The 24,971-nt window shown below is 51.2% G+C and overlaps 1 long non-coding RNA gene across 2 annotated transcripts; it reads left to right on the top strand.

Annotated features, from left to right (window-relative positions):
* The first annotated feature begins 5,747 nt into the window (after positions 1-5,747).
* LOC108385025 (uncharacterized) lies at positions 5,748-17,782 on the top strand. 2 transcript variants are annotated; one of them, XR_005059070.2, is made up of 4 exons: positions 5,748-6,267; positions 8,635-8,700; positions 10,490-10,558; positions 11,098-17,782. It is a non-coding gene; the product is annotated as an uncharacterized lncRNA (long non-coding RNA). The 2 variants fall into 2 exon arrangements; XR_001850184.3 differs by lacking the exon at positions 5,748-6,267 and adding an exon at positions 6,499-7,352.
* The last annotated feature ends 7,189 nt before the right edge of the window (positions 17,783-24,971 follow it).

The following is a 24,971-nucleotide window of genomic DNA, read 5'->3' as shown; positions in this document are numbered from 1 at the left end:
CATTTCAGTGTCTCACCAGCGTCTCCTCCAGGAATTGGGGTTCCCAGGTCCCTTTCTGCTTACAGTTCTGGTCTAGATTCTGCCCATGAGACAATGACATTTGGAAAGCAAAGCAGAGGAGAGGCCATTCTTTTCCAGAGACAACTGCAGACAGAGCCAGGTTGGGAGGTTTGCAGGTGCCTCCAGGCCAGTGCCTGCTCTCACTTGCTCACAGCTCCAGGCTGTCAGCAGGGGCTTCCTGGAGGTTCCACACAGCTTCCAGGGGAGCTCTGGGAGGCCATCCACTTTGGAGCCTTCAGGCTGACCTTCAGCAAAGATTTCAGGACCTTCACTCATTCCTCCACCCTGCCAGCAGCTGCCTTGGGCTCCACCTCCTTGAATTAACACCCTTTGTACTTGGAATACACAGGAGTGCTTCTGACTGGCACCGCAGTCCTACAACCTTAGGCAAGTCACCTTATTTCTCCAAGGCAAAAATGAATACCTATGTCACGAAGCTGTGAGGAGTAAACAAGAGATCTCATGGGAAGTGCCCGGCCCCTATCAGGCCTCACATTTCTCTGCTCTCTTACATGCCATCCTACCACACCCAACAGCCGTTTTATTTTATGGTTGATTCTTTGCGAGTGATCTTGTCAATGAGACTTACCTGCATAAAGTTCATCAGATATTATTATTCAGTTAATACTATTACCAATGATAAAGTGGAAGAGATTGAGCTGAAAGGAATAAGGCAATAGAGAAAAGAGACTGGACATTTGAGAAAGGAGCTAATCCCAGACAGCCCAGCAGGGGAAGGGGAGGGCGGGGCCGTGTGTGAGGCAGGGCAGACGCCTCTTCCTGCAGGAACCTAGGGAAGGAGATCAGGCAGCTGCAGGTGCCACAGGTGTGCGGGTGGAGCAGGGGTTAGCTGTGGAAGGCAGGTCCCCCCTAGCAGCTTTGTTTTCCCAGGAAGCCTGCATAGCCTTGTCCTTTTCTATGGTCAAGAGCATTGCTCATTATTGCTTATCTGTTTCCCAGGCTGGGCTGTTAGCTTCAGGAGGGCAGAAGCTCTGTCTAACTTGCTCAGCACATAGTATGTGCACAGGTGACGAATGCTAAGGGGGTGTTGAGGGAACCAGTGGAAACTTGAAGTGGTTGTGCAGGGGACTGGGAGGTGGGGCTGGCAACTCATGAGGGGATGGCCAGGCATCCCAAAGGACTCAGGGGAGTGTGGATTCCCTGCCTGTGCATCTGGCAGTGATCCACGGGGGTGCCAGGGACAACCTGGTGGCAGGAGTGAGAAGGCTGCCTTCTGGCTTTATCAGACAGGTGTTGGGGCAGCAAACTTGGCTGAGGGCCTGGGGAGGCACACGAGTGTTATGGAGTGTGGCTCCTGAAGTCTAGGCTGGCCTGTGGGACAGAGACTGAGACAGGAGGAATCTGAGGGGCAAGAAGAAAACAGAAGGGTCGAAAGCCTCAGTGACTTCATGAGGGTGTTGCTGGGCAGCTGCCCCTGGGGAGGTCTCCTCCTGCACACCAGGTAAAACCTCAACCTGAAGGCCTCTTGATGCTGAGGGAGAAGGCATTCTCGAACAGGTCTGAGGAGTGTAGGTAAGGAAGAAATTCCTTAAGTGGGAGTTCAAGCAGTTGGCACCAGAGAGCAAGGAAGAACGGAGGGAGGGAAGGGAAGCTCACGGAGCTCCTGCAGTGGCAAATCCCTTGCCAACTCCTAAAGCCAGAATGGCCTGGTGTCTAGGGTCCACTTGAATCTGCAGAGCATGGGAGCTAAGTCCCCCACCACCCCAGGATTTGGGGGAGCCCCAGAGCACTGGATGGAGTGAGATTATGTTCTGAGAACTTCCCAAAGAAAGGAGATTTTCAGGCAGGCTACTAAAGAGCGTGATCGCACAGACGCAGTCCTGTCTGGGTCACCCAGGCGATGGGAACTTGCAAGCCAAAATCAGCACAGAAAGAGAGAGAAAACTAGAGTGTAAGTCTAGAAAAATAGAATGAAATAGCAAAGTAACAAAGACGCTTACCGCTGGAGGAGTGCGGAGCCAAAACGCGGTAAGTAAAGGCAGAGAGAAGTCTTTATTTAAGGCGAAGTACACACTAGAAGAAAGGGGAGTGCGGGCAACCTAAGAGAAGCATGCTTACAGGCATAGGGTTCTGTCTTTTAAGACTTGCAAGAATTAGGCAAAGGGCCAGGGAGGGCATAGGTTTGACATGTGGTCTCATGACGTCTGTCTCCACTGAGAGACATTATGTCATTATCCATAGTCAGTCTTCTAGATAATTCTTAAGATAAACTTAATACAAGGAATTTATTGATCCTGTTCTTCCCCAAGATAGTGGTTATCTTCAAGCAGTGGGGACATCTCATTTAGGGCTGCTTGCCCTGCCTTAAGATAGGGTTGGTGACTGACTGACGACCATAAAATATGTTTTAAGAGTCTTACCTCCTAACTCCCTGCCTTTTAAAATGGAATCTCAGCCATGAGATGGAATCGCCCCGGCTCTTACTTTACTGGTTATATCTCAACAGTTTTCACAATGTGGTAACAAGTTCCAGTGCTCCCAACCTGATCATCAGAATGTCAAATCCAATTTCTGGCTCTCATTTCTGGAGTCTCTGGGACTTTGGAATCTGTATTTTAAAGCTCCCCAGATGGTACAAACAATCAGTCAGCTTTGGGAGCCCCTAATTTAGGGTGGAACTAAGGGTGTGAACAGAGGAATAGAGTGGTAGCAATGGCCACCCCTGAAAAGGTTTAGGAAGCCCGTGAGGCGTGGGGAAGTAACACGTCATCCACAAGGAGTCCTCTGGGATGATGACAGGCCTTTGGGAGCAGGAAGACTGTGACCAGGTGCCAAAGCCCCAGAAGGATATGGGGTGCGCTGTCACTGGGGTGATGGCGAGGAGAAGCATGCTGGCAGCCTGGGCCTCGGGCTCTGATAAGGTAGCACCGTCCCAGGGAAAGGATGGAGCTGAGAAGAGGTGAGGGTCACCTACAGCACTGCCTGCATGCCCTTAGAGCTGTCGACCAGGGAGAGGCCCTTATGGGCTTGTGCTCTGCGCCCAGCCCTTTGCGAGATGCCACGGGACTCGAGGAAGGGAGAATCATTCATGTCGGCCACACCAGGAACTCAGCGTCTTGTAGGGAAGGGATAGCATCTGTCCCCTGCCCAGCCCTTGGGCTGTTTTCAGCTCCAATAGGATAAGATCGCTGGCGAGAGGCCATGAGGGGCTTTTAGCCTGAGGTAGTTTGTAACACTCATACAATTTTAGGGCCTGGCGGCAAATGTGACATGGCGACACACACACTGCAGCCTCATACTCTCCTGGAGGTGGGCCCTCATCTGATACCACATCATGGGCACTTTTGGACACTGTCCCCATCACAGACAGTAGCTACCACAGGGATGGCCATCCAAGCAGCCACGGGAGTGAAGGTCAAGGACAGGTGGACAGCAGGGAGGGACAGAAAGAAGTGGGCAGGCCCTGAGCACTGACCGCCGTGTGCTGTGGCGCTTTGGGGGCAATCTCAGGACTCGAGGGGGCTTTGCAGGTGGTCCTGCCTGAGCAGCTGGAAAGAAGACTGTGTGCAGTGTGCCGCCTTCGGCTGTACTCCATCGGGTGAGGCCCCGGGACCCTGGGATACTGCACACGCTGTACCGCCTCTCGGTGGACTGTCTGTATCACAGTCACCTTGCCTGCCCATCTGAACTGCAGGTTCTTGGGCTCCACCCCAGATCAACTGTATCAGAAGCTCTTGATAGGAAGGTCAGTAAATCTGCATTTTAAATAAATTCCAAGGGGGGCTTTGTACCTATATCAACATTCCTGACTTACTGTCTTGTCTTGACTTCCAGTTACCTCCGAGGGAAGTATTATCAGATCTACTACACAGATGAGCAAACCAAAGCTCAGAGAGATCAAGTCTCTGGCCGGATGTCTCCTGCCACTAAACTGGAGTCAGAATTCAAAGCCAGCTCTTTTAATCCCACCGCTAATGTTCTTTCTATGCCTCGTCCTCTCAGAGAGGGAAGAAGTGACTGGGAGCTGGAGAAGTGAGGCTGTCAGAGGCTGCCTGGTGGGGGCTGAACTGAGGCTGGGCCCCGAAGCTGGGCAGGGTCAGGTAGGTGAAAGGTGAAGGGCATTGAGGATGGACATTTCCTGAGTGTCCATGACATTGTGCACGTGTTGTCTCATTGCAATCCTCCCAACAGCCCTATGGGTTCAGTGCTACGATTCTAGCATTACTGGTGGAACCACTAAAGCCCAGAAAGGTTCAGTCACCCTCAGGGAATGTGGCCAGTAAAGTGAAAGTGGGGTAACATGGGTTAGAACTCCGTTGCTCCTGGCTTGAGCATCAAATCACTTTCTAAACAACTGCAACTTCTTTTTTCAACAGCAAAAGCCTCTATTCAAATGAAATCTGACACAGATCTCTGGATACGAGAGAGAGAATGAGGTCTGTTGGTGGGAGCCAATGTGCAGGACCCAGAACCACTCTCCCAGTCCCATCGCTCCCCTGAGGCTTCCCCACCACAGGCATAGCCCCTCAGCACCCCCTTTCCACCAGGAGCAGAAATACACCTCCAGGGACCTGGGAACAGGGAAGCCAGTATAAGCCCACACAGGGGGCTCTGGTTGGGGTACACCTTCCCCAAGACCCTCTCCCCAGATTCCAAATTCAGATCCCATTTTCCCAGGTGGCTCACAAACGAGATGGCTTCATAAGAAGTTTCCTTCCTTCGGGCCTTGAGTCTTGGGTCTAGTCATGCCCAGCAGCCCCCAGCCAAGTCTCTAGAGAAATCTGGCAGCAGGTCTGAACACTTTGGCAAGACCTCCGTTGCTCTGGGGCATTAATAAGCAAGCACCTTTGAGAAGTAGTTTGCCCTGGGTTTAAGGGACAGGAGGGCACAGGGCGCAAAAGAGGCCAAGAGGAGGGACAGGGACAAGTGTGTGTTAACTCTGGAAAAAACAAAAACAGCTGCAGTTGCTTCAGTGCACTAACACTGCCCGGCTCACCCTTACTGCCTATCTCCTTCCTTTCTGACACAAACACACTTCCTGCCTTCCCAACATCTGAGCGCACAGGAGCCTTCTCTCTTCTTAGATGCTGCCTGCTGGGGCTGATCTGATGGGTATGGGGGTCAGGAGCCGACATCGCCATGGCTGCCCAGGGATGGGCCTCCCCCCGCCCTCCCACCCCCGCTGCTCCCGTCCCAGCAAGAGGGATCACCACGGAGCGAGGAGCTGCCCTTAAAGGTCATTTATTGGTATTGTCATGATATTCATTGCTATTCCACCCCAGCTGATGGCATCTAATGCCATCCTGAGAGCCCAGCCTGGAGGCATTAGGACATGGCCAGTGCTACTTAGTCCAGGTTCCCTGGCCATCTTCTTGTCCCAGCTTAAGGCCTGGCAGAGAAGATGGTAGTTATGACACGGAAAGCCCCTGACACAGTCTGTGCCTGCCCAGGCCTACAAATACTTCTCTCACATCCTCCAGAGGGGAGACAGACAGAGCCTGGATGTGACGCTGCAGGGCTTGAGGCGGTGCAGCCTGTCTGCTGTGGACCGAGTGCCCTGCTGTTCCCCCTGCCTCGGGCCCTCCCCCCGGCGCCCAGCACTGGCTCCTTGTGGGATTCAGGAGAGCACATGCTGAGCCCGGGTAGCACACACGTGGACATGGAGCCAGGGACAGGTTGTTATAAATAGGCATTGTGCAAGAGAGAAGGTCACCAGCCAGAGCGAAGCATGCCTGAAATTCTACAAGAGAGACAGAGGTAAACTATCTGAGAGTCTCACAACCTCCCTCTCCTGGGGTGGAGAACGGGAGTGAGTTCTTAGATAGGACAAGGGTGAGAAGGTGGCTGCAGACACACAGCGGCGGCTGAAAAGTTTCTTTGATTGGAAGAGACACTTCCACATTGCATTTATTTCTTAAAGACTCTGGCTGGCTTTTCTCGGTGCTCACAGAGACTGGCCATCCAGCCTGGAGAGCGGGAGGGTCAAGGAGGGGCAAGCAAGTCCTTCTCAACCTTCCCACCCTCCTGCCCCCAAGCCTGGCCCAGAGCTAGTGGGTCTCAGCAGGGGGAGAATAAGACCCCTGCTCCCACCCTGCAAGGTCTATAGACAGTTTTACTTGTCACGCCCGGGGAGGGGGTGCCCCTAGCATCTACTGGACAGAGGCCAAGGGATGCTGTTCAGCACGCCACGAGCACAGGACAGCCCGCAGCAAAGAAGTGTCCGGCCCAGCTGTCAGCAGCGCCGAGGTGAGAAACCCTGGCCTGGCCCTCTCACAGCCCCTCCACCTCCAGACACCACCGCCTTTCCCCTTCATTTCCAAGGGCCTGTCAAGGCAGCCAGAGCGCACAAGTACTCATAGCTACGCAAATAGCAACTCCTTATTTGCCGTGTTTGCTCAGCCAATATTGACTTTGCAGGCTAACACTGGTGCTATTGAGCCAGGGTCATTCTCAATATTGTTTGAGCAGCATTAGAACAGCCTGTGATAACCGGCAGCAGCACGGAAGGTGCCCCTCCATCCTCCGCGCCCTCCCCCTTTCGGTCACAGCCCCCTCCGTGGGATGCTCCTGTAAAGACAGAGGAACCCGTGTGCTCCTGGAGGCAGGCGGACCCAGTGCCCGCTCCTCTGCTGAGCAAACATGCTGAGGTTAAAGAAGGAGCATGCTCTCCAGCTAAGTCAACACTCCAGGGAAGCTGGAGCGACCAAGAAAGGTTAGAGGGAGGCTGCCTCTTGGGGTGGGGCTGGTGAAAAACGATGGCAAGGCAGCGCAGGCTATGAGCCAAATCCTGCGGTGAGGATCTGCAGGGGAAGGCGCCCAGGGACTGGGGCTCACCCGCTCCAGGGCACTAGGCAATGAAGCAGTGAATCCAACTATCAACCAAGCACCCACAGGGAGAACCTACTGGGTGCCAGAGGCTCTACCGATTAGGACCAGAAGCTTAGAGTGGGAGGGCCCTTGTGGATAAACTGTGTCGTTGCAATATTTTGATGATGAAGACCTAGAAAAACAGCCTCTATCTTGGGGCTGGTTCATGCTGAGAGGGAGTAACCAGCCACTGGGTGCAACTTCGCATCAGAGAACAACCCACTCCTCAGGAAGCACTCTTCCGGCCAGCTGGGCTCAACTCTCCGTAACAGGCGCCAACATGGAAGATGCCACAGTGAGAGGCTTTAAAATGTAGTCCAGGAGAGGGGCCTAAAGTGACCTCTATGCATGTCTTGCTGTAAGGATAGATGTCAGGTTCTTCCTGAGAGCCTCTCACCTCGGAGAAGCAGAGGGAACAGAGGAGAGAGGCCAGCAGCCAGACCTATACAGCCTGCACGGGTGAGGTAAGAGAAAGGCAATCTCCTGCATGCCAGAGGGGGAGCCCAGAGGCACAGACATACAGCTGTGAAACCAGCATGGAATCCAGCTCCTGAGTGAATCAGATGAGAGCTATGAACATGGCCACCTCATAAAGTTGTGTGCCACCTGTCCAGCCACAGCCAGCAACTCCACAGCAAGGCTAGACAAGCCATGGCATGTGCAGAGACAAGAAATCCACATGCAGTCATTGGGGCAGCTTTTCCTTGCCCACAGTAAAGCAAACCCAAGCTTAGCTCTGTGTTTGGACCTGGGCCCATTGCATGTCTCTAGGTCAACATTAAACAAGTTGCCAGAATCATCAAGGGGGCATTCTAAAAATCAGCTCTGGCCAGCCCTAGTGGCCTGGGAGCACCAAAAGGGTCATTTGCTAAAATTGGTCATTAACATTTTCTACTAACTGCTTTCTCTAAAGACTTGGAAAATGAGGGGGTCACTCCTCAGAAATCAGCTATTACGTAGGCCCTTATGACAGCCTGAACTCTATGCTTCAGAAGCTATTCATTTTTTAAAGTTCACGGTGGACATTTTCTACACATGGCTGAATATTTCCATTCAATGGCCAAGTCATTCCAGTTTCCACCACAGCAGACATGTTAGCCAATGTACCTGCCCCATCTGTGCCACCTTCTCTGAGAAACACCTTCCCACCCACAGGAGTGGTCCCTGCAGTTATGTTTACACACCTCAACATACCTATTGGTATAGAGATGGACATCTGAGAAGACCCCCTATTGGCCAATCAGATTCCTTTTCCTGGGAATTTGTATTTAGACTCCGGATTTTTGGGTCCATGATTGGAGAGATCATGTTCCATCTGAGGTGAATATTTTTGGACCTAGGGAAGGCCAGTCTGCAAAGCAAAGAATGAAACAGACCCACCTAGAGGATAAGATAAAAGACCCTAAGGCCCCAGAAAAGGAGGGACACAGCGCAGGCAAGCAACTGTCTGGGTTTCTGATAGCTTTCCAGTCAGTTCCACCTCGAACCTCTCATGGGAACTGGCTGTCATCCTTGCCCCTGAGTTTAGTGAGAGTCCTCAAAGCCTTCCAACAAATTTATTATTATAATAACAGCAACAACAACAACAACAATAATAATAATTAGTATTATTATTATTAAGAGCTAAGTTTACAATAATTTCTAGCACCAAACTGTTATTGACTGACACCCATCGAGAAGTCCCTGTTTTCTGGACTTGACTTATTCAACACTGAGTATCTTATGCCTTCTTCCTCCTACCCTTAGGTCTACGTGGACCTGTCCTGGTGTCTCCAAGTCTTCCCTTTTCAGTGCTTCGTCTTAGTATTTCAGGTACTAATCACTAACAGTGTGCTCTGGTGAGCGGATGAGTAAGCTGTGTCACTTTGACACCACGTCCCACTCAGCAGATTGTTTGTTCAGCCTACTTCAGTGGAGGCTGTTAGCCAATAGGTCAATAATTAGTCATTCAACAAATATGCATCAAGCTATGCCCAACCCCAGCAAAGACACATCAAACAACCAAACTTTTAAAGACCACAGAGCAAATGTAAGCACACTTTTCCATTTTCCTGTCACAAAGAGAGGAGCAACTCCGATATGCCACCTAATGCAGCCGGAAGTTGCCAGCTACACCAACAACCCACTTGGAAAGAAAGGCGTCGACATGGGCCTGGCTCCTTCTTTGCTGAGAGTGGGCGGTAGAGCTGATGGTTGCTCATGAATGGAAGCAAATCATCCCCGGTTCATCCCAGTACCAGTGGAAACGTAGCTGCCTCACCTGTAGGCTGAGGGCTTCTCCTGTAACTCTGACCCCAGCCACAGGAGAAGGCCTGGAGGGCATTCATCCCATCCTATCTTACCAGCTACCCTTTTACTAGGTGGTAAGGAATCTCAAGGAAATATCTTCCATTCCCATAAGCTTTAGCATTGTTCTACTCAATTTTACCATTATTGTTATTATAGTATTACTACTATTATTATAACTCTTAACATAGTATAGTAAGATTAAACACTAAACCTAACAAATAATTCAGACTTGCACTTAATGCAATCAACAGTCTTTTTTCCTTCTTTCTGCATATTGCCTTCCACAGCTAGTATGTTAACATAGACATATCCTAGCATATATATCGGGTTGTAATTTTCCATTTGATCTTATATGCCACTTTTTTATGTGCAAGCAACATCTCCCAGGCTCGTGTTCCCCGTGTGGAACCTCCAAGCTCTGCCCAGACATTACCACGTGGAGTACCCATTTCCCCCCCCATTACCTCTCCAGCTCCCCTTTGGTGCCTTTGCAGCAGAGGTCTGTACACTTGCAGAGGTGCAAGGCTGTACCTCACTGCTGCTCACAGGACCCAAGGGCCAGCCGGAGAGGCCCCTACCTCTAGGCATGGCCACCCTGGCTGCACACTGCCACTCCTACCTGGATGCCCCACATGCACGCATCACCCACTCTGCCAGGCACCACCCACTGTCTTCCTAGGTACCAACACTTTGCCCGAGTGTTCTAGGCCTTCGCAGCAGCTATATCTCTCTTTCCCATCCTTGAACACCTAGCACTTAACACAGAACATAACACATAGCCACAGATGTTCAAAAATTGGGTGAAAGAATAACTGAATAAATGAAACTAACAGTTTGTGATGAGCAACTGAGCCTTCAGGGCCCCTGGCTTGCTCTTCCTGCACCTACTTCCCCTCCACACAAAGCTTTCTGCCACCCTTGCCAAGGTATGCACTTTGAGGGCTCGTTCCCCAGACACCCCAACCAGGGCCCTGCAGCCTGCACACCCAGGAAGGGCCACGTGGCAGGGATCTGGGGCTGGCTCAGTTGAAGTTGCCTTGACAGAGAAAGGAGCAGCCCAGGACTTTCTGCAGTTTCCTGTCCCACTCACTTGTTCCTCTCACAGCTCTAACTCCCATTCCCATCTTGCCAAGAATTCTTCCCTCACATCGTTTCAGTCTTGGTTTCGTGCAGTTCATTTCCTCATATTGTTAGGCTCATATAAAAATTTGTATCTTTTCCTCCCCTCCAATATCCTCAATTATTTGTTAGGTTTAGCATTTCTCTTCCCTCATGAACTTAAAATAAGTATTGCGCACCTACTATGTCCCAGATGCAGAGACAAATCAGAAGGAAACCCGGCCCTCAAGGAGCGCGTGGTCTGGTGAGGCGCGGAAAGAAGGTAAATACAGTCATACATCTCTGGGGGCAGAAGGCTGGGAGGCTCATGACAGAGCACGCTGGCTCTGCTGTGCTCAAATCCTCCAAGGGCCGGCAGAGGGTCTGCCGTTCTGGTCCAGAGGTGTCCCTTTAGCTGAAGCAGTGTCTCTTCCTGCACCTCCTTCAAAGTTGAGTCCCCAGTCCCTTAATAGACTCCACACAGGGCCTCGGACTCAGTGGGGGTCTGAACCTCTCTTCCCTTTCTGGAAGGGCCAGGGTTGCCATATGTACACGCTTGCTAGGAGTTGGGGGAGAACGTAAGGAAGACCCAGAAAGGGTGGGGTCGGGGGCCTAGAGGCTCTGATGACCCACTTCCACGGGCAGGATCAGCCCAAGGGGTGAACCGAGGCACAGGCCGACATATCCAGGTCTCTGCCCCTGCCCTCACCTCCCGACCTCGTGCCCTGAAGGATAGCAGAGACCTCATTCCATAACCATCAACAGAACTTCCGATCTGTAAGGGAACCTGAAGCCCTCTAATGTGACCTGCTCCGTTTACAGCCGGAGAAACTGAGCCCAGAGAAGATGAAGAGGACTGAGTCTCTCTCTCCTTTTAACTTTGTATTGACTGTCATTCTGCAAAATGACACTGGGACATGTTGATCTCCCTTAGTCAAATAACTCCGTTTCTGAAAATCCCCTCTAAGGAAACAATCTGAAGCACAAGAAAAGCTTTGGATACAAAGATGTTCATTACAGCATCATTCCAACAAAAAGTGCCAGAAGATGGGGCAGGCCAAGTAATTCCCCTTGATGGGAAACAGGCTGCCACATAGCCACTAAAAATTATAGTTCAGCCCAGCTTTTAATAAATGGGAAAACTCTGTGATGATATTGGAGGGGAGGAAAAGATACAACTTTCTATATGAGCCCAACTATATGAGGAAATCAACAACATGAAACCAAGACTGAAAATTTTAAAAATGGTTTCTTGTGCGCTTTGGTTTGTCTCTTGCATTTTTTTAAGTAGTTATTAAAGGAGAGTGCCCTCAAATGGACTTTCAGGTTGGAAAAAATATTTAAATTATATTTGTAAGTGATATTGTGGAGCCAGTTTACTGGGAAGGGAAAGGCAGTTCATAGCAACCTGGGCAGCTGAAGTTGCTTCTCATAATTAACACAAAGGCCACTGTCAGAGCCATCCTTTCCCCCAATGACCCCATAGGACCCCTGCTAGGCACCAAGTACTCATTGGGATGTATTCATTCATTCATTCAAGAAAATTTACAAAGCACCTACTGGCACTAACAATGCCAGGCACTGTGTTGGTTCCTGGGGATACAGAAATAAACAAGGCAGATGGGGTCCTTGCCTTCATCAAGCACACTATCTAATGATGGGGGTGTTACAGGACCTGCACACAGCACAAACTAGCATAAACTAGATAAAAGCCACAAAGGATATTCTAGCAATGGCGTTGTGTTTGGCTGCCAGGAATAGACATTCAATTGTAGTGATGGAAACAAATAAGAGCTTTATATCTTACATAAAACAAGTCCAGAAGTGGGTAGCCCAGGGCTGGAGAGATGGCTCGCACGAAGCCCTCAGGGGCCCAGACTCTTGCCATGCTTCTGCTCTAATGAAAGAGCATACTTAATAGCCTTAACATAAAGGTCCAAGACAGCTGCTACAGTTCCAGCCATCACATCTGTGTTCCAGGCAAAATGAAGGAAAGGCGCAACGTGCAAAGAGAAAAAAATAGTCAGCTCTTTCTCAATTTCTCAGAAGCCTGACCCAGCATCTTCCTAAGCTGTCGGGAAGTCTTTGAGAGGTAGTTTCTTTAAATGTACACATTGCTTCCCTGTTAAATCAGGATTTGGTTAAAAAAAAAAAAGTAACCATGTATATTAGGAATGAGCAATCTCTGCCCCAGATGATGTTGTGAGAGCAGAACACAGAGGGATTCAAGCAGGTCAAGGTGAGGGCCAAGGCTATAAATATTTAAGCTGAGTTCTAAAGGATACATGGGAGACAGATAAGGAAACGAGTAGGGGAGGAGTTCCAGGCAGAACACCAAAAGTTCAGCCCAGGGGGACAGCTCCGATGGGACTTCAGCAAGGCAGCAGGTAGAGCCCTGAAGTGGGGTCAGGAGACCTGGCATTGCACCCTGACCCTGCAGGAGCGTCGCGTCTCCTTCTGAGCCTCTCCAGCTGTAAGGTGAGCACCGTGCACTCGGATCCCATGAAATATTTATGAGGGCCTCTGTTAGGTGATGCGGGGGCAGGGAGAGGGGACACTCCTTTATACCGTAGCCCCGTTCTCCCAGGGCCTTCCGACAAGATGGACAGAAGAAACTCATACAATTTGAAAGCTGTAAGGGGAGAACTGGATCAGGCAAAGAAACTGAGCCCCAGTGGAGAGTTCAGAAGAGTTCATTTCTGTGCACTGTCCACCTTGCATCAACCCTGGGGTATTCTGCAGCAGAGCCAACAGTTCTCCCTGCATGGGTGAGCGGAGTGGTTGCATCACTGAAGGTCTCTACTTGGACATGATTCCAACGAAGCCACACAGTAGGGCCGGACGGAGCAGGTGGGCAGGAGAGAACGAATGCTCACTAAGCGTGTCTGCATGCTGGGCACTGCGTGGCTTTGCACCGATCATCACACGTAATCCTCATAGTCGCTCCATCAGATAGGTATTAACTGTGCCCCTTTCACAAATGAGAAAGCTGAGGCTCAGACAGGTAAAGTGACTTGTCCACATAATGTCTTGGAGTGGCCATGAACACTGATGAGAAGCCAATATTCAAAACCCCCGATCCCTGCTCGGGACTGTGAGACTTTGGTCAAGCCTCCCCTCTGGGCCGTTTCCTCATCGGGTCACTTGGCTTTGCTACCAACAGCATCCGGCTCTCCCACATGCTGTGTCTGCTCTGCAGGCACCTTCCCCGCGGCCTCTTGCCACATCTTCCAGATGGTCCTGCGAGGTGCTGATAGCCCCGGGTTCCAGAGAAGGACCTGAGCCAGGTCCCCCTCCACTCCCTCCATCTCTGCCGCCTTCCTCACAAAGATCCAGAGAAGATCATTCCCTGGGCCAAGGTGGATGCTGTCCCCAGCCTCACCTTTGTCCTCCGAGCATCTGGAGTGGGGCAGGCTCTGTGGAGACAGGTCCATGGCCCATGGGCTGGTTGTGGGAAGACACCAAAGGAGGCTGGTCACATTATTGCTATTCAGGTCAAAACACCTCCCTTGGTTTAAACAATTACAATCCATAATTAGTTGCCATCACAGTGGAACAAGCCCTCTGTGGTTTCAAATCACAGTGATTGCTTTATTTAGCTAAAACTACCACAGCAGCTGGGGCCACTGGGGTCTTCGTCAAAGAATATGTCTACGGTTCGGCTTCTCCACCATCTCTTAGCCAGCCTTCCTTGCAACCCACCCCACACACGGCCACTCCGCCCAGGTTCCCCCCTGCTACACCCCTGACCCGAACTAGGCTCCTCACACCCATCCTTTGACCCTTCGGTAGCTTATCCTCCCTCCCTGTGCTCCTCCACACCTTGTCCATCCTTTAAAGCCCAGCTAGGACCACCTCGTCCAGGAAGGCTGCCCTGATCTGCAGCCCCACGGCCCTGCCCTGCCTCTGCACTCCCATTGCTTCTCCACACAGGCTCACTAGTCTCTCAGCATGGGGGCTGGGAAGAGAGAAGGAAGGGAAAGTAGATTGCTGAACAGGAGGGAGAAAGATGAGCTGTACCATGTTCCTGTGCTTTAGGGAAAAGGGAAGCTGGAGGGGAAGGAGAGAGAGGCTGACAGGGCCTGGTCAGGGGTATGGAGAGGGTCTCGGCAAGACTGAAGCTCCATATTCCTGGGGAATGGGGAGAAGGCGCTACAGATGGGCCCCAGGCACAGCTAGGTTCCCTCTTAGGGATGCTGACCTAAGACAGTGCTTTCTAATCAAAGGCCCCTGACAGGCTCTGAAAAACCAGGGCTTCCAGGACATCAGGGGCAAGGATAAGAGGGTCCCAAGGTGCTGAGACACATTCAATTCAGCATCTCCCTCACCAAATGCTAGAGGAAATGTTGAATCATCCTTAAGAAAGCACAGCTCGGTGAATTTCCACCCACTAGGCTTTTTTAGCATGAATCTAGTGATGAAATCGGGCATTTGGGGTTTGGAATCCTTGTTACTATGAATGGGAGATGGTGCACAGACAGTCAGCCTGGCCGAGGGGCAGCCCATCAGAGAAGGGCCAAGAAAGCATGTCTTTCCCCTTGGCCTAGGAAGTGACCCCTCCCACACAGCCCACTGGAAGAAGGGCTTACCCATGGCTTCCAGACCAGTCCTCAAGACACACACTCCTACAATTACAGGGTGACTTCAGAAATCAAGAAGCCCAAGCTGACCTTATCATGAAGCTCTTCACAACCTCCCTGGTGAGGAGCAATCTGGAGACAAGGGTATTACTGCATTCGAGAGATGAGGAGACTGCAACTCCAGAAGGCTGGCGGCTCCCCGGAGCCTCCGCAGCGGGGTGAGGTGGGAGGGGAGGAACACCACGCTCTCTCACATCCTGGCTCAGTGCTTTCCACCTTTAGGTGCTGCCCCCCACTTCTTGTTCCCATGGGGTCAGGTCCTCAGCTGTTTGCCCATGGACAACCCCACAAATCTGGCACCTAAAGATGGCTTAAGGCATGGGTGTCTAACATTCTGAACCAAAGGCATGCACCCCTAAAGCATGGTAAGGGGTCCGGGGGTCTCAGTTTACTTCCTGGGGTCTTGGCCTCTTCCTCTTGCGAACGTCAGGGTGAACTAGTTTTCCTTCAGCTCCAACATTCGCTGGTTCCGTAAAGTATTTTTAATAAGGGGTAGAAGGGGAACACAACAAACTCTATACATTGTTGATTTATCTTTTATATTTTTATATCCAGTGACATGGGGCTGGGAATGAGGGGCCTTTGCAGGTGTGCTCGCTGACTTCTCAAGTAGCTTAAGGCCAGGAAATGGCTAAAGGGGTAGGTAGGGTGTCTGGGAAAAACCAGAGGATTGGGGCTCCTCCCTCCACAGCCAGCTCAGAAGCCTGAGAGCTGGATACCCTGAAGACCCCAGTTTGCCCCCACCCACTCGGCCTGGGCCAGCAGGTAAAAGGAGGTACTGGCAGGAGCCTGCCCAGCTAGGAGAAGCCCTTCTCCCGGAGGAGCCAGGCTAACTCTGAGCTCTGCCAGGCTGCTCACCCAGGCTGCCCAGTCCTGAGGCAGCCATAGTCCTGTCAGCAGATGGGACTGACCGGGGGCCCCTGGGGTTGCTGACCACTGGGTAGGCCTCCCTCTGACTTTGACTGGTTAGGGCTACAAGTCCTAAGCCCTCCACACAGCCCCCTAATTCCCACACCTCAAAGTAGTTTCCCTCCTCACACAGCCTACAGACTTTATATTCTGTGCTGCCCAGGATCCCCTCTGCTCCACCTCACAGAATGTTTGCTGATTGATGGACTCCAGCCCCAAGAGCAGAGGCGAAGACCTGAAATGAGGAAAGACCAAGGAGGGAAATCAAACCAAGCTCTATTAGGGAGTGCCAGTGTGAAGTAAAAAGAGACGTGTCTGGCAGACATTCATCCTTCCCTGCCCTGACGCCCCAACCTTGTTCATTCATTCATTCAAAACATGTTTACCCAGCACCCATTATGTACCACGCACAGTGCTAAACTCTGGGACACAGCAGTGAATAAGACATGGCCTCTGACTGCACAGTGTTATAGACCAGTCAAAAGGATAGACATTAAACAAATAATTGCGCAATCAATTAGTTACCTGCTGTTATAACTGATGCTGTGAAAAATAAACAAGTGCAGGTGCTAAGAGAGAACGCTTGCTAGGAGGCATTTTCCTGTGGGAAGGTCACAGGAAGTTCATGGAAGAAATGGCATTTTAGCTAAGACCTAAAGATGGCCTTTAGGGGTGGGATGGGAAAGTAGAAATAGCCTGTGCAAAGGTCCTGAGGAAGGAAGGAGCATGGAGCATTCCAGAGATCCACAGAGTCAGTGTGGTTATTGCTCAGAGCCATTCAGGGAAGAGGGGGCTTTGATGACGCTGGAGCCGCAGTAGAACTTCCCAGGCCAGCAGGGAATCTAGTTTGGGCAGGTGGGGAGCCCATGAAGAATATCAACAAAGAAAGAGTTCTCTGCTTTTTAACTTGGTCATGGAAGCTTTTTTCCTGGCCTAGACCATCTCTCATAAAAAATAACAAACATTGGGATTTGCTCTTCCTATCCAGAATTCATGCCATTCATTATTAACATTCTACATCTGCACAACTCCATGAAAAATTACAGCGTTTTCCCGCCCATTATCTCTTTCCATACTCACAGAACCTCATCGGATAGGTCATTTGAGCCCCACTTTGCAAATGAGGAATTTGAGACTCAGTAAAATTAATTAACTTGCCCAGAGGTCACCTGCACAGTGTTCTCTTCAGGGCACCAGGGCAGCCCTGCGAAAAGGCAAAAAGGAAAAATTAGTGTTCACTGGGTACAAGTACACAGACAGCCGCAAGGACGGGGGAAGAATAAGGAAAAGGAAAACGTAGCCATGAAAAGTATCATGTACTCCAAAGCATATGAAAATATTTGGGATCGACCTGCTTTTCTTAAATTGCTTTCTGATAGATAATAGGCATATGTATATGTGTAGGTAAAGCTACAGGTATAAATACAGATACAGATAGACAGCTATAGATACAGATAATAGATATGGAAAATCAAGAGTTGAAATAACTGATGTTTTCAGTGGATCTCTGGCAACTTGCCGCACTGATGGATAGTGACTGCACTGGGGTCTGGGTGGGGACTTGATAATGTGGGTAAATGCAGTAACCACATTGTTTTTTCATGTGAAACCTTCATAAGAACGTATATCAATCATACCTCAATAAAAAATAATAAAAAATAAAAAAAGAAATAACTGATGTTTTCCATAACTCAAGATCTTAAACTGCTTGTTTTGGGTGATTAGCAAATTTTATGGTGTTATGTGCTGGCAGTGAGATGGTTCTAAACTAATTTCTGATTCTAAGATTTAATAAAAATAAATAAATAAAAGGTTAGATCTCTTTACTTAGAAATGTTCACTATTTCCATGTCTATTACAACTTCAGTTAAAGTGATAAATAGTAATAACATGGGCATGAATCCCAATCACAAACCCAGGTGTGGAAGAAATACCACTTTCTTCCACTCCGCCAAGTATCCCAGTGCAAAATCTTGAGCCCTTCAGAGGCAGGGTCCCAGCCCCCACTCCCTCAGGGTCCGTCCCATTGCGCATGTCCCACGGCACACACGGGCTAAGCTGGAAACGGAGAAAGGACAGAAACTGCACCTGAAGATGAAGCCCCCCTGGAAAGCGGGGCAGAGGCACGCTCAGGGGCGGGGGTGGAGGGTGGGCTAGCCCAACCTTTCCACATAAAACACTGAGTGCTGGAGTCAGGCTCCGTGTCAAAAATCTGACACCAGTGCGAAAGTCAGCTGCCAGAACTGCTGGGCAAAGCCACAGGGAAACCGAAATTTTAAAAATGAATCTTTAGCCCTATGGCAAATTGGTCATTCAGTGAATTGATCATTTGGCACACTGGCTTTTAGGAAATTGATTTTGGGTGTCTACGTCAGCTCCCAGAAGGCTGTGCCCTAGCCAGGGGAGTGTGTGGAGCTCTGCAGATGAGAGCACAGCTTCTAGGGACCAGGCCTCTCCCTGTGTCCCCCCAGGAGAGAGGCCTCCCTCCAGGCGCTGTGGAAACCCAGCCAGGACATGCGCCATCAGGGGATGCCGGGAGGCCTGCCTGCCTTCACCAGCCGCCTTAGGTCTGGAGCCGTGGGAAGCCCCTCTCCTGCCCAGTCAGCTGTGCAGGGCGTAACCGTCAGGGTGTGACTTCAGCAGCTCTGGAGAAGGAGAGAAATGCGTGCTCTATTCCAGGGGCTGCGGTTGGCTGTTACACTGGGGCACTGGTGAGGAAGACGGAGGCTCAGAAGCAGGAGACAGCTCACCTCAGATCCAAGCAGTTAGGGGGGAACAGTTAGGACCTGCCTGACTCTGGGGTTCTCCTTAGTTGCCCACAACCTGTTGCCTCAAGCAGGTAGCCTTTCCATGAGACTTCCAGGCTGGCAAAGGACTGGCTTCTCAGGGGGGGTCTCCCTGGAGCTGCACTCCCCTGCCAGGACACAGGCTTCCAAGGCTCCCTGTCTAGATGGGGAAACTGAGTCTCAGAGAGCTGATGTGAAGATTCCATAACACCCTCATTAACAGGTGTCTATGTATCCTTACAGAAAAAAAAAATGCAAGGTTTCTCCTGGAATATATATGCATAAGCTTTTAAAAAACTGATGTAAATAGATTCATACTTACACATCCTTCTCTATATCTTGATTTTTTTTCATTTATTAAATCCATCACTTTAACATTTTTTAACAACAGCATTACAGTCTATAGTATGAAATTTCCTACTGAGGGGTATGGCAATTGCTTGTAGTTTTTGCTATTGCATTCAGCTCTCTATGACATTTCCAAAGAGCATACCCCAAGGACTCTGTGGATCCCTGGATCTACTAATATTAGTACAACACCTAACTTTTCCCATATGTTGAAATAAAATATAACTTAAAAGTTTGTTACCCTAAGCTTCTATTTTCTGGCTTTAAATCTTCACTCTCACACCCCAGGACCTCCTCCTCACTGCCACCCACAGCCCCAGAAGTTGGCTTTCTTTGTTATCACTTCGTGAGTCTGAGAGTTTGCTGACAGGTGGAGAACAGCCGATCCACACTGTGATGAGACGCTGGACAATAGGCAGAGCCCTCCCCAGGCCAAAATCTCTTTCCCTCCCACGAGCCTTGAGTGGCAACAGTTCATAGTCAGCCTCCACCAATTTGCGAATGGCAGCATGTAATGCACCTTGAAGTCATTTATGGGTAGTTAAACCTCCAAGCTAATGTGTGAAGCCCAACAATCCCCAGCATCTCCTACTCTTCAGCCAGACTGCCCATGGGTGCGTGCTGAGGGGTGGGGTGCGCCTCTGTGGGGCCCTGCCCTTGAAGGACACCCACCTTGGCCCCAGATTCACTGCAGGAAAGAAGGCTGGCAAGATTGCCAAAACAGACACTCATGCCTAAGGGACACCGTCCAAGCAATTTACCCATCTGCTCTTTTCTGCCACAGCACACACTCTTCAAGGCTCCCTCCTGCTCTGAGGTTTTGGGGTTCTGAGGCCCAGAATCATCTGGGTTACAACCTCCATAGCTGTGATAGTTTGGTCCTGACAAGAAATCAGCCAGTCCTGACCAGCAAGCCAGACATTCACTGGTCAGTTAAATACCCGGTCGTCTGAGTAGGGATGCACTTCAATGGCTGTCTAACTTAGTAGACACGTCAGAAAGGGGTTCATCAGAAGTGGGAAGGAGCCCAGAAAGGTGGTCCGATGATTTCAGTGATAATGAGCTGACGTCAGTGGAAGAGAAGGAGGCATCTCTATAACATTTCAAAGTTCTCTCAGATCCCGACTTCATTTTCACAAGACACAGGGGCAGGTATTAAGAGTCCCATATTGCAAATGGGGAAGTTGAGTCTCATGAAGGTTCAGTACTTTACCCAAGTCACCCATCCAATTTGAATCCAGTGCCTTCATATCCAGAGCCAGCTGTGTCCACTGAGTGCCTCTGATGACTGTCCGCTGCCCTGGGATTCTCCCACAGGCACAAAGGACAGCAGCCTTCACCCATGTCAGTGGTCGATGTGCAGATGACGTACCTCTGGGGTCAAGGTGACAAGGCAGAAAAACAACTCTTGGCCTTACCCAGTATAAACTCCTCCCAGCAGAACAGAGGAAGTGGGGAATCCAAGCACCCCTGAATCCCAAGCAGCAGGGCCTACTGATTCCAGGCTGTGTCAGAGCTGTCAGCCACCCCTCCTAGCCTGGGGCACTGATGCCCGTTTACCCCCATCCCCACCCCTTCTCTTTCCCCTGCCAGTGGTGGGGGTCAGGGATAAGTAGGGTCAAAGGCAGGTTTTATCACAAGGTCTGCCTACTTGTTCTGCCCCAAACACTTAGTATTTTGTAATCATAGCACGTATGAACATTTTGTCATTTTTTGTTGAATTAATGCATGCATGCATGAATTAGCAAATGATCAAAGAAATACCTGGCACAAGTATCACACTTCTTACTTTTCACATCACCTTCACATCCATTATCCCATCTGATCCTTGGGATACCCCTATGAATGCAGAACTGGAACCCCTGCCTTACGGATGGGGAAACTGAGTCCCAGAGGGACGATTGTCTCACACAAGATAGTGGCAGTTTGGATTAGAATCCTGGCCCATGGCTCCTGCTTTGGAGCTCCTTCCCTGCAATGGACCTGGCTGGGGTTCCCCAGCTGCCCAGTCCCCCGAGGACAGGAGCCCAGTGAGTTAGAGCTGTTCTGAGTGCCCAGCTCACCATTGGAGGTAACTGATGAGGCCAGAGCTACGGGAAACCCAAGAGAAAAGGCATTCTCACCCCTCAGCCAAGGGGCCCTCGTGACTTTCCTAACAGGCCTCCACGTAATTTCCAGATCTGGACAAGGACTGAAAACCCCCTGTCCATTGCCTTTCTGATTTTGACTCACTGTGGGAGCCAGAAAGTGGGAAATAAAGATGCTCAAATCTCCAGACTCACCAATCTCAACAACAACAAAGTCTCTTCTTCGACCCCCAAGTCATTCATTCACAAGTGTTTCCTGACCATGTGTTGTACGGATCACTGAGGGCCCAGCTGTGCAGGCAGCCTGCCACCCGCGGCTCAGCACCGTAACTGACTTCTGGTCTGACATTCCCCCATCACCACCCTGGCCAAGGGTGCCGACGACCTTCCTGCCAATGGTCAGTCCTGGGCTTGTCTGCCTGAGCCTGCCCAGCCCCTGGAAGTGGTGACCACTCCTTCCTCCCTGCGCCTCCCCTGACCTCTGTCACACTGTCCTCTGCCTACCCCTTTCCCTGCCTCTTTGTGCTCATGAAATGCTGGTTCTCCCCAGGGTTCTCTCTGAGGCCTTTTATTTTGTTTCCCTCTATTCATGCCCCTTTAATCATCTCATCTGCATGGCAGGGACTCAAATACTCCCCAAATTCTGTTGGACACCCAAGTCAATTTTCCAAACTCTACCCAGATGCTTAAGGGACATACCCTGAAATGGCCATTGGCAGCTAAAACTCAGCATATCTATGCCTGAATCTCCCCTCCTGCCGTGCACCCCGCCTGCTCCTCCTCTCCCCGGTGCGTGGGGAGTGGCTGCACGCAGTCACCGCCTGAGCCAGCCCCACCTCCCTCTTCCTCATCACCGCGCCCGTCCGAACAGCCACCCAGTTGGATTGCCATCACCCACCCAGCATGGAGTGGAGCTGTTTCCCCACTCCTCCCACTGCTGCTTTGATTGACTGTCTCCGCTTCCGAGCTAGAGCAATGGCCTCCTCACTCGTCTCTACACCACCTACCAGCGACAGCGGGCTGCTTCAACCTGCACCCCAAGGCTTTCGGACCAAGGCCCACCTTCTTCTCAGCTTCATCTCCACTCACACGCATTTGCTCCAGCAGCACCGAACACTTCCAGAACCAGAGGGGCGCCTGCTCTCTCCTTCTGCCAGCTTTTCTATATGTTTTTACTCTTTCCTGCAAAGTTCTTTCCCACCCCTCACCCCCATGAAGGGAACTCTTACATGTTTTCCTTCAAGCCTACCTCAAGCTTTGCCTTCCCTGAGAGCAAAGCCCCCATCCCCCTTACATCCCCAGGCAGGGCCAGACTCCCACCGCCCCCCACACCTCCCCCATGCACCCATGAAAGCCAGTGCAGGCCATTATCACAACACCCACCACCATGACCTTATTATGAGTGCCTCCAACACTAAGTTCAGACACTTCAGGGGCTGTATTCTGCTCCTTTTTCTTTCTGGAAGACAGACCTGACTAGGGCTCCAGAGACCAGGCCAGACCTCCTGCCCAGGTGGGAGGAGACCAGCACCAGGAGGCTAGGACAGCACCTGGGGAGGCCAGGGAGGGAAGGCAGGAGGCTCAGGCCCCATCATCTCTTCTGTCTGACTTTGGGCCAACTAGGGTTAGGTACAATGGTCTTGACCTGCCCTTGGCCTTTACATGACCTGGAAAAGTGTAAATACTGAAACACACGCCAACACTAAAGAAAAGCAAGCCGAAGAAGGTAATCCAGACACTTATGGCAAAATTTCGTATACAGCTAGTGACTCTTAGTGGCTCAGGTTTCCCCTATTCTGCACCCTTTTCTCTCCTGGTAGCCCCCCAACTCCCACCCCTTTCCCAGAGCCAGGCTGCCTCCCCATCCCTGAGCAGTGAAACCTGCTTCCAGAAGCATTGACTGTGAAGCTGGAAGGGACTCAGAGCCTGGCCGGCTCAAACCCCCTTCTTACTGCTGAGAAAACTGAGGCCCAGGGAGGGAAAGGGACTGAGAGGCAATCACACAGCTGCCTGACTCCCAGGACAAAGCTCTTTGGGCTGAATAAGCTCTCAGCTCCTTCATGAGCACATGTCAGTCTAGGAAACAGCAGCTGTTAGTCTGGTCCCCTCCGGCTTCCACCCATCCTCCACCCAAAAGAAACAGGACTGCATTTCAACACAGGCAGTGGGCTCTGTGGACAAGAGTGTAATGGTAGGCTTGAGGCCTCAAGAACAGAAGCCTTGGGGAAGGCCTGAGACCCCGCGGCAGCGTGCCAGGGTGAGCCGGCTGTATGCAAGCAGTGCCTGGTTTCTGGCTTCCCTCCCAGCCTTGCTCTGGGTCTGACTATGTGACACCTGAGGCAGAGCCAGGCTCAGAGACAGGTAGTAAGACCACCATGGGCCCTCAGCTCCTGGATGCCCAGATGTTCTACGAAGCCCACTGACAGGAGCGTCTGCACCAGCAAACACTAGCCCACCACTGCAGGCACAGAAAAGTAGGTCTTGCGCTCTCTCCCCACTTAAGGCCCAAGTGCCACCCAACTACAGCGCCAGCCTCCCCAAAGCCGTGTGATGGGCCCCACGATGACAGGCCTCTGGCGCCCTCTGCTGTTTGCCACTCGAGCCCCACAGCCTGAGGGGTGGCTCTGAGGCTGGCAGGGGGGACCAGGGAATGTCGCCAGTGCCTGGGCTTGCCCCAGTTCATATAGAGCAGCCCCTCCACCTAGTTTCCAGAAAGATCCTGAGACAAGGCCCTGCTTAAGCCCTGGGGAAGGCAGGCAGAATGCCAGGATATGTCACGGTGACAAACAGCTCCAAAGTGAAATGGCTTGTAACAACGGAGGTTTATTTCTCGGACGTGAGTTGTCTGGGATGCTCTATGCCTCCTCTGTGTGGGATCCAGGATGAGGAAGCTGCTGGCTACCCTGAGAGGGCAAGAGACTGCAGGGCCCCAGATAGACCCTGAGCACTTCTGCTCACAGCTCACTGGCCAGACTGGGTCTCGCGGCCCCACTCTAGCACAGGGGCCTGGGTGTGCGGTCCTGCCAGATGCCCCTAAGTCCAGGAACTAGAGATGTTTGGAGGCCGGTGTGCATGAGTCCCGATGGCTAGTTTGCTCTTCAGGTCCCCAAGTCTAGCTCATTCTCCATCCTGTAAGCACACTACACTCCCTCTCTCTCTCTCTCTCTCTCTCACACACACACACACACAGGGAATACAGCCCCAGAGTTCCCCAGGCACAGCATCGTGCTCAGGAACAGGGTCTCCAGGTGGCCTGGAGGGGGGAGGTCCATACCAGCAGTGAGGGGTGGTGATCCCTTTATAAATGCAACTATGATGCCTCTTGATCCAGAAACCAACAACCTAAGAATTAAAGTTATCTGCCTCCTGCAAATTCAATATCCAATGATACAGCAAGTTCAAGGTAACATTCATAAACATACCCAGTTACAAGGAGGAAAAAGGGAGCCCCACCTCGGCAGACCCTGCTCCACGGTGGGACCGACATCCCGCCGGACAGACATTGTAAGTGTCTCTTCCCTGGAGCGGGGCGTCTTCCCTGACCACACGGACCGGGGCTCTTCCTTGGGTATCTCTCCCATGGTTCTTCATGCCTCTGCCCCCTTCTCCCCTGTCTGTCTGGCTCCCTGACAGAGCAAAGAGTTTCTCCTTGCTCAGAACTTGGGGGTTTTGTAGCCCTGTAACGGCCACCCCACCCTTAAATCTACCAGAGCTCCAAGTTCCAGAGTGACACCAATGGCAATGTCTCTTAGGTCTCAGTTGAAATTCCACAGACTCTCGTTGTATGGGCACAGTTATGTGACTTAGGACCAGGCACAGACGCCATAGTCCAGCAAATGAACGGACCCATTTGCGAAGGGACCATGTGCTGGCTGGACATCCCGGGTTGCGCTGGAGGCAGAGTGGGGAACGCAACCAATGCTTGT

The sequence above is a fragment of the Manis javanica genome, chromosome 8 (genome assembly GCF_040802235.1).
Source record: "Manis javanica isolate MJ-LG chromosome 8, MJ_LKY, whole genome shotgun sequence".
NCBI classification, from domain to species: domain Eukaryota; kingdom Metazoa; phylum Chordata; class Mammalia; order Pholidota; family Manidae; genus Manis; species Manis javanica.
Note: the sequence above shows the minus strand (reverse complement) of the source record. Positions and strands in the feature narration are given on the sequence as shown.